The sequence below is a fragment of the Muntiacus reevesi genome, chromosome 9, assembly GCF_963930625.1.
Source record: "Muntiacus reevesi chromosome 9, mMunRee1.1, whole genome shotgun sequence".
In the NCBI taxonomy this organism is placed as follows: Eukaryota; Metazoa; Chordata; class Mammalia; order Artiodactyla; family Cervidae; genus Muntiacus; species Muntiacus reevesi.
The window spans coordinates 46,322,967-46,332,677 of NC_089257.1; the positions used below are offsets into that span (position 1 = coordinate 46,322,967).

At 36.7% G+C, this 9,711-nt stretch overlaps 1 pseudogene; it reads left to right on the plus strand.

The window, feature by feature from the left end:
• The first annotated feature begins 6,113 nt into the window (after nucleotides 1-6,113).
• On the plus strand, nucleotides 6,114-7,098 carry LOC136174795 (olfactory receptor 2D3-like; annotated as a pseudogene).
• The last annotated feature ends 2,613 nt before the right edge of the window (nucleotides 7,099-9,711 follow it).

The window sequence follows — 9,711 nt, forward strand, 5'->3', positions numbered from 1 at the left end:
TTTAATGTAGTTGCCAGACATTGAGCAAACTATTTTCCATTAAGTTCTTCATTTAATCTTTATAATCATACAGTGAATTTGTGCTATGTCCATTCTACATTAGGAAACTGTCACATGCAAGCAAGAGATACTTAAATTGTCCAGGGATACAGAGTTAAGAAATGAGGGGAAAAGGATCCAACTTACATCTGTGTGACTCAGACATCTTTACTCTTACCTGTTTCTCTGTGCTTAATTGATTACATTAAATAGTAAATCTAGAAGTTATTTAACATATCACCCATTGTTAGGCTTTAAGTGCTTTCTTTTTTTCTGGAAACAATTCTATATGTGAATATCCTTTGAGACAAGGATTTTGAATATCTATAATGATTTCCAAAATATAAAGACCTAAAATTAGCATTGTTCAGAAAAAAGATAAGCTTATTTTAGAATTTTGTAATATTTTGAGATTATCTTCCAGAGAGATTTTGGTAAATGTACATGCTACATACTTCAAATCTGTTTGCCCCACTCTCCAATATACATTGGGTGACTTCAATCTATTTTCACCTTTGCTAATCTTCTTATACAGGATTATATTCTGAGTTGGCTATTGTCCAACATCTGAAAAATGATTGTTATATATTTTGTTTTATATTTGCTTCCAGCAAGATGGCTAGTTCTATACCACTTATTTTATCAAGACTGAAAGTAGAAGTAGTAAAATGACTTTAGTTTAAAGCATCCTCAGTTAAATACTAAGATTTTCCTATTTTCATATTTTTTCCTATATTGTAACTATGTGGCCTTTTAAAGAACAACTTTAAAGCATCACAGTATTAGAAAAGAAGAAAAATAAGCCACCCAAAATTCCAGTACCTGGAGTAAACTGCTCTCAAAATTTTGGAACATTTTGTTCAGTATTTTCTATACATTTTGAATATGCGTGTGTGTGTGTGTGTGTGTGTGTGTGTGACTCTTTTGCAACCCTATGTTCTGTAATGCACCAGGATCCTCTGCCCATGGAATTTTCCAGCCAAGAACACTGGAGTGGGTTGCCATTTCCTCCTCCAGGGGATCTTCCCCACCCAAGGATCAAAATTGCATCTCCTGCATTGGCAGGCAGATTCGTTCCCATTAGCACCACCTGGAAGATATTCTTTCTCTCTCTCACACCAATGGAAGATTATTGTCCTCATTATCATTATTGATAATCATTATTTGTAGGGTATAGAAGAAATGGGGCTCAGATAACACCTAGACAAGAAAATGGAAAAAAGAAAATGATAGACTTGACTTTGAAGCTGAGCCTGCTGAGAACAGGTAAGTTATTCCCTGTGGAATTTCAAAAATAACTGGAAAAGGAAATATTTCTTTGAATAACTACAAGAACTATGCTATACAGTACATCTCTAGAAGTCATCTTGTGTAACTGAAATTTCGTATCATTTGACTAATATTTCCCCATTTCCTCCTCCCCAAAGCCCCTGGCAACCCTCTGCTTCTATGAGTTTGATTATTTTATACTTCTCATATAAGTGATATTATGTATTTGGACTTCTGTGTCTGGTTTATTTCACTTAGCATAAAGTTTTCTCAGTTTATCCATGTCAACACAAATAGCAGGATTTCCTTCTTTTTAAGGGTGAATAATGTTCCACTGTGTGTATATCCAACATTTTCTTTAACCATTTTTTAATGAGATATACTTGATTTATGATATTATATTAGCTTCAGGTGTACAACACAATGATTTAGTGTTTTAACATATAGATTATACTCTAAATTTACTATAAAATGTTGACTATACTCTCTGTACTGTAAAATATATCCATGTAGCTTACTTACTTTATGCACAGTATTTGGTTCCTCTTAATCTCCTACTTCTTCCCTCTGTCTTTCTCCCCTTCGGTGACCACGAGTTTGTTCTCAAGAACTGCGAGTCTATTTCTGTTTTGTTATATTCCTTCATTTGTTTTATTTCTTGGATTCCACATATAAGTGAAGTCATACAGTATTTGTCTTTCTCTGACATATTTCACTTGATACCTTCTAGGTCCATCCATCTTGTTGCAAATGGCAGAATTTCATTATTTTTATGGCTGAGTAATCTTCCTCTGTGTGTATATACTACATCTTCTTTATCCATTCATTTGTGTTGGATGTTAAGATTTGTTCTATATATTGATAAATTATGCTGCTATGAACATCAGGGTGCACTTATCTTTTCAAATTAGTGTTTTTGTTTTCTTTGGATATATACCCAGGAGTAAAATTGCTGGATTATAGGATAGTTCTATTTTCAGTTTTTTGAGAAACTTTCATGATGTTTTCCATAATACCTGCTACAGTTTACATTCCCACAAACAGTGTTGAAGTGTTCCCTTTTCTCTACATTTTTACCAACATTTATTATATCTGTTTTTTTAATAATAGCCATCCTAACAAGGATGAGGTAATCATTGTGGTTTTGACCTACATTTCGATGTAGATCAGTGATGTTGAGCATTTTTCAGGTAACTGTTAGCCATTTGTATGTCTTCTTGGAAAAATGTCTTTTCAGTTCTTTAGTCCATATTTTAATTGTGTTATTTGCTCTTTTGACATTGTGTGTATGATTTGCTTATATACTTTAAACATGAACTTTTTATGGTAGATGGATTGCAAATATTTTCTCCCATTCCATAGGTTACCTTTTCATTTTGTTAAGTGTTTGCTTTGGAATGTAGAGGCCTTTGGATGTAGTTTCTTTCACCTGTCTGCTTTTGCCTTCATTGCTTGTGCTTTTACTGTCATATCCAGGAATCATCACCATAACTAATGTCCAGAAGTTTTCCCCCATACTTTCCTCCAGGAGTTAAGTCTTTATTTTGAGTTAATTTTTATATTGTGTGAGATACGGGTCCAATTTAATTCCTTGGTGTGTGAATATCCAGTTTTCCCAACACCATTTATTGAAGAGATTATCCTTTCCCCATTATATATTCTTGGCATCTTATTAACCATATATGTGGGGGTTTATTTTCGGCTCTCATTATGTCTGAATGTTTGCTTTTAAGCATTATTTCACTATATGATATGAGAATGTATTTTCTTGTGAATATTTTCTGAAATTTAGAGTATTTATTTAGAATGGACTCCTAGAGTTGGATTTAGAAATTGGGATAATGTTTGGGGGGTGTTAGAAGATATTAAGCTTCAGTTCAGTTCAGTTCAGTCACCCCGTCCTTTTTTCTTTTATTTACTTATTTTTAAAAAAATTTTTAACATTGAACAGAGATCGTTCTGTCATTTTTGAGACTGCATCCAAGTACTGCATTTCAGACTCTTTTGTTGACCATGATGGCTACTCCATTTCTTCTAAGTTATTCCTGCCCACAGTAGTAGATATAATGGTCATCTGAGTTAAATTCACCCATAGTCCATTTTAGTTCACTGATTCCTAGGATGTTGACATTCACTCTTGCCATCTCCTGTTTGACCACTTCCAATTTGCCTTGATTCATGGACCTAACATTCCAGGTTCCTATGCAATATTGCTCTTTACAGCATCGGACCTTGCTTCCATCACCAGTCACCTCCACAACTGGGTATTGTTTTGCTTTGGCTCCATCCCTTCATTCTTTCTGGAGTTATTTCTCCACTGATCTCCAGTAGCATATTGGGCACCTACCGACCTGGGGATTTCCTCTTTCAGTATCCTATCATTTTGCCTTTTCATACTGTTCATGGTGTTCTCAAGGCAAGTATACTGAAGTGGTTTGCCATTCCCTTCTCCAGTGGACCACATTCTGTCAGACCTCTCCACCATGACCTGTCCGTCTTGGGTGGCCCCACACGGCAGGGCTTAGTTTCATTGAGTTAGACAAGGCTGTGGTCCTGTGATCAGATTGGCTAGTTTTCTGTGATTATGGTTTCAGTGTGTCTGCCCTCTGATGCCCTCTCACAACACCTACCATCTTACTTAGGTTTCTCTTACCTTGGACCTGGGGTATCTCTTTACAGCTGCTCCAGCAAAGCGCAGCCACTGCTCCTTGCCTTGGATGTGGGGTTGCTCCTCTCAGCCACCTTAGGAGGTCTTATATTAGACTTAGGAGGTCTTAATACTACTCTCTTCCTAATCATTCCTCCCCTTAGAATTCTACAAAAGAAACATGAAATAATGAAAACTAAGATGCCACTTTTTATTAATCAGGCTAGTCTCTAAAGCCACTGAAGTTCAGAGCTCTGAGGAGCATGGATTGGGTTACCTGGTCTAGTCTAAAGTTCTTTTAAAGTTCCCTTATGGCTTAAATCCATATTGTATCATTGTATTACTCTGACTGGTGGCATGATACAAAAGAACAAAGTGATGATGAGTACACCAAGGAACTAGTTAAAAATGAAAGAATAGAGCAAGTAAAGTTCTAAAGCGTGACCTTGTTCAAGGTCCAGTAAGGAACCTTAACAGTCCATTCTCAGGAAGAAGAGAAGAAAGAGAAGTGAGCATGGCCTTTTAAAGCACAATAACTCTACCTAGTAGTAAACATGGACCAATCAACAGCCTCACATTACAAATCAGATTTTTACTCCTCCTGGGGAGAAAGGACTGGTAAAAAATAGTTTCTTCCTTATCCATACTACTGAGAACCAGTCAAAGCATATGAGCATTTGAGTCATTTAATGTATATGACAAAATTGTTTCTCAGAGATACTATACTAACTTTCCTACTTACATTGTACAAAATTGACTTTTCTCTGCATTTTCATTATACATTATAGAGCTAATGAATTCTGCCATTTATTAATTGGGTGACTTAACCTCTTTGTGCCTCAATTTTCTCATCTGAAAAATAAGGCAGTGTCTACTTCAAGATGTTATCAGGACAATAGGATCATATAAAACCCTTAAAGTAATGCCTGATATGTGTTAAATGCTCAATAAAATACTAGTTATTATTTTTTGCTGTCACTTTTGCTATTAAAACCTCAGCTAATTTCCCAGGTAAAAGCTGTATCTCTCATCGTTGTCATTGTACTTAGTCATAATAATATTGAATTTTTTTTCTTGTAGTTAGTAGCTATTTGCCTTTTTTTCTTTGTAAATAGTCTGTTCATGTCCTTGGCCCATTATTTCTTAGACTCAACAATTTTCATAGTGTTTTATATAGAATCATAATGTAGTAAAGTATTTTAAGTTTTGTCTGATATCTCCCTCAAATATTTTTCTCAGTTTGTAGGTTATCTTTTAAATTTATTCATGATGCTATTATCTCACTGAAGTCTTTCCATTTATGTTGTAAATTCGACACTTTTCCTTCAAGGTGTTTTAGAAGGCTTTTGTGATTTTCAAGTCTAATTCTAATCATATATCACAACTTAAACCTATTTTTCCTTTTTTGTGTTGTTTTAGTTTTACTATTATATTCTTTAATCCAAACAGAATTGTCCTTAGTATTGATATGCTAAGGCTATATTTTTAAACCCAAGAAAAGTTTGCTGTTTCTTAAGAGGTCAAATTAAATTTGATGCCTGAAACCTGTTTCATGTTTTTCAAGCATGTGTTATAATTTAACATATAGTGTTTTGAACAGTTAGTGGTACTGTTTTTACACACGGTGATAATCCTAACAGTATACACAGTCATTTCCTAATAATCTGTGTATAGCCATTCAGTAAAGTTCACATAAATTGTTAATATCTTCATAGCAGAACATATAAAACCCAAGAAGGTTTTAACAACATCATATTTTATCTGTAAATAAGTGGCACTGTGAGATTTGGGGGGAAAATAGAGTGGATTTAAATTGTAGCCAACTAATAAGAATAAATTCTACTTAGTATCAATTAGAACAAGCTGGAGAGCAGAAAGCTAGAAATATCCAATTAGCTTTTAAATTGGGCTTTAAATGAGCCTCTTCTACAGGTTGTTCTTTTAAGTCAGTCCAACTCTTTGCAATCCCATGGATAATAGCCTGTCAGGCTCCTTCTGTCCATGGGATTTCCCAGGCAAGAATACTGGGCTGGGTTGCCATTTTCTTCTCCAGGGGATCGTCCCCACCCAGGGATTGAAACTGTGTCTCCTGCATGGCAGGTAGATTCTTCACCACTGAGCTACCTGGGAAGCCCAATAGCATAAACCCAAAGTTTGTTACTTTTGTTTGTGCCAAACAGGGAAACAAGCATAAACCTCAATGGGAGAAGAAAACCACACTTCTGTGGCAGAATTTATCTTCCTTGGCCTTTCACAGGACTCACAGACCCAGACCCTGCTGTTTATTCTTTTTCTCCTCATTTGTCTGTTAACTGTGCTTGGAAACCTGCTTATCTTCATTCTCATCTTCACGGATTCTCAACTTCACACGCCATGTACTTTTTTCTCAGAAACCTCTCTTTTGCAGATCTCTGTTTCTCTACCAGCATTGTCCCTCAAGTGTTGGTCCACTTCCTGGTGAAGAAGAAAACTATTTCTTTCGTGGGCTGCATGACACAGGTCATTGTCTTCCTTCCGGTCGGGGGCACAGAAGGTGCTCTGCGGGCAGCGATGTCCTATGGCCAGTCTGTGGCGGTCTGCAAGCCCCTGCACTACCCCACCATCAGGACCAGCAAGTGTGTCTCCAGCTGACCACAGGGTCCTGGGCCAGTGGTGCAGTAGTGGCTCTGGTAGATACCACCTTTACTTTCCAACTCCCTCATCAAGGACAGAACATTATCAATCACTACTTTTGTGAACCCCCTGCCCTCCTGAAGCTGGCTTCAGCAGGTACTTACAGAACAGAAATGGCCATCTTTGCAATGGGTGTGGCCATCCTCCTGGCTCCCGTCTCCCTGATCCTGGTCTCCTACGGGAATATCATCTCCACTGTGATCCAGATGCAGGCTGGGGAGGGGCGGCTCAAGGCTTTTTCTACCTGTGGCTCCCACCTCATTGTTGTTGTCCTCTTCTATGGATCAGGAATATTCACCTACATGCGGCCAAATTCCAAGACCATAAAAGAGCAGGATAAAATGATATCTGTGTTCTATACCGTGGTAACTCCAATATTGAACCCCATAATTTATAGCCTGAGAAACAAGGATGTCAAAGGAGCTCTCAGAAAACTGGCCAGAAGAAAGTCATTTTCTCAGAGACGGTGACCTTTAGGTCTGACTTTTGTAGGCATGGTAACATCCTTAAAAAAGAGCAAAATTGCAGTCAGCAGTTGTGAATTATGTCATTCCAGGAAGAAGGATAAAAGTAAGGGATGCATTCCAGAAACTTTGAATATATCGTGCTAAACATAGGCAAAAAAATAAAAGGATGAAAAGTTAGGTTACTTCTTGATTATGAAAAGTATTAAGTGCTATTTTGAGGGAATTTTTGGTTAACATGAACATGTTTTAAGCATGATCACTGTTGACTCTAAGAGATTTAAACTGGATTATCCTGAGATAATATCTAATATGAGTTGAGTACATTATTTTAACCTCAAAGACATTTCAAGTTTGAATGTCCCAGTCATACAAACCTGGGAATAGTCTGATCAAAACAATCAACATGTTTGGAAGAGTCTTTAATACTGGGATCATTCATGGCCCAAAGCATTCCAGTTGTAAAAAGGTTCCAGAGGCAACACTACTTCCTAGCTCATGATGTTCTTTTCTGAAAGCTCCGGAAAATTTTTTATTTCATTACCCCAAAGTTCATCTATCACAGATTATCAGAGTAAAGAGGGAATTCAGTCATCTAATCCAAACATATGTCTGAGGCTTAAACTATTCTATAATATTTCTATTAATTGTCCACCATTTGTCTAAACAAGAGTGATATAGCTAGCTCCCTATGCTCTAGGATCATTCCCATTCATATACAGACAGTTTTTAACTATTAGAAAGATCTTCTTTCAGTTTTCCTATATCTCAAACCAACTTTCACTAGTTTTACTCTTAGAATAATTTTTCATTATACTTCTATACTAAAACTCACTGAAGTCAATTTCTATATCTACCCAAATTCATTTCTCACAGCCAGTCACCCACTTGTTCTTTTAAAATTCCTTTGGTACCCTACATTCATTCGGATCACCTTCCTTTGAATGATCCCAGTTTACCCAATGAATATCTCTTCTGAAAGTAAAATAGAATTAGAATTTTAGAAATTGGAGTTTATCCAACTCTAGGCTGGTAACTCCATAAGCTTAGCTGCCTCTAACTACATCTCACTGTGGTTCACCTTCTCTAGAATGGTCAATTTTGGAATCCACTTCAGGTTCTTAATCCAAATAAAATCTTAATCTAAATAAACTGGCTGACAACTGCTTGGCTCTTTTACTCAAACTTTAATCAGGTACACATTTAGAGGAGATTCCATGGTAACCATTCCACAGTTACCATAAACATGGGTCAGGAACAACATGCCTCAGATTGATTTCACAGTAGAATATCTCCCCAGTGAGGAGATATATAGTAGCTAAAGTTCTTATTTCTTTCATTCATGTATCCATGCAATCATTTTAAAACCATTTATTGAGCTCTTATTTCATTTTATCTTATCCAAGTGTATCCAATACACCCAAAGAAATGACTGACACATAAAGTGTTTTCATACACATTTTGCACTTGTTACTATCTTTTTAAAATTACTAGAATGGCACTACAATAGACAAACTCTAATTGAAGAATAAGGATCAGAGAAAACCCCTATTCAAGCTTGTGATAATTGAGGTGACATACAAAAGGACAAAAATTAATAGTTGAAGTTTGTGACTTGGCTGCCAGTGATGATCCAGATGAAATCTAATTCAGTGACTCGAGGAAAAAAAAACCAGAAAATGTACACAGAAAATGCAGACACTAATTTGGAGAAGTTTTGCCATGAAGGCAAAGGAAGAAATAAGATATGACTGTGAAAGTGGGATTGTGGGCTTTTAATTTAATTTAATTAATTTATTTATTTTAGATTTACAGGCCCCTTCCCTTTTCCTTCAGACTTTAACCCCATACTCACTGCCACTTTCCCTAACACACTGCTCTTTTTAAAGCTCTTGGCTACTTTACATTTCACACAGAATGAAATATTCAGATACTTTGCATTCTCATAATTATTTGATCTTCATTCCTTCAATGATTTCAACCGTGGTCATATCTTAAATATTGTCGTTGCCAATAGTTGTCATCCCCACTTTCCAAATTGTGAAACCACAGAATCCTGAGGAAATAAAATGACTGCTGCTTTAAGGCACTAAGTTTTGAGATGGTTTGTTATGCAGCAATGAATCACTAAAGCTCTGAGAGAATCATGCTCCCTCCCATTCAAATAGATGTCTGTGGGGCTCTTTCACATTACCAATGAAAACCACTACCTCTCCTGCTATGGAGGGAGATGGGGATAAAGGACCAAGAGGCTTCTAAAGAATTATAATAAAGATGATGTATCAGTCAGGGTTTTTAGTTGCAAGTAACAGAAACTGACTGTGTATGATTTAAGCTAAAAAGAAAAAATACTGAATAATATTAACTCCTACCTTCAGCCAGAACCACAGGTCTAATTCACTTATCACAGAATGGGTCAGAATCCCATGCACAGAGGAGCCTGGTGGGCTACAGTCCACAGGGTCACAGAGTCAGACACTGACTGCGGTAACTTTGCACGCACGCATGCGCGCACAGGTCAGTGAGGACATTACTGCTATTCAGCACTAGGGGGCGCAGCTTACACAGTCAATACCGTCTTCAGGCTGGCGCAGCACTTCGCTGAATCTGGAAATTGGA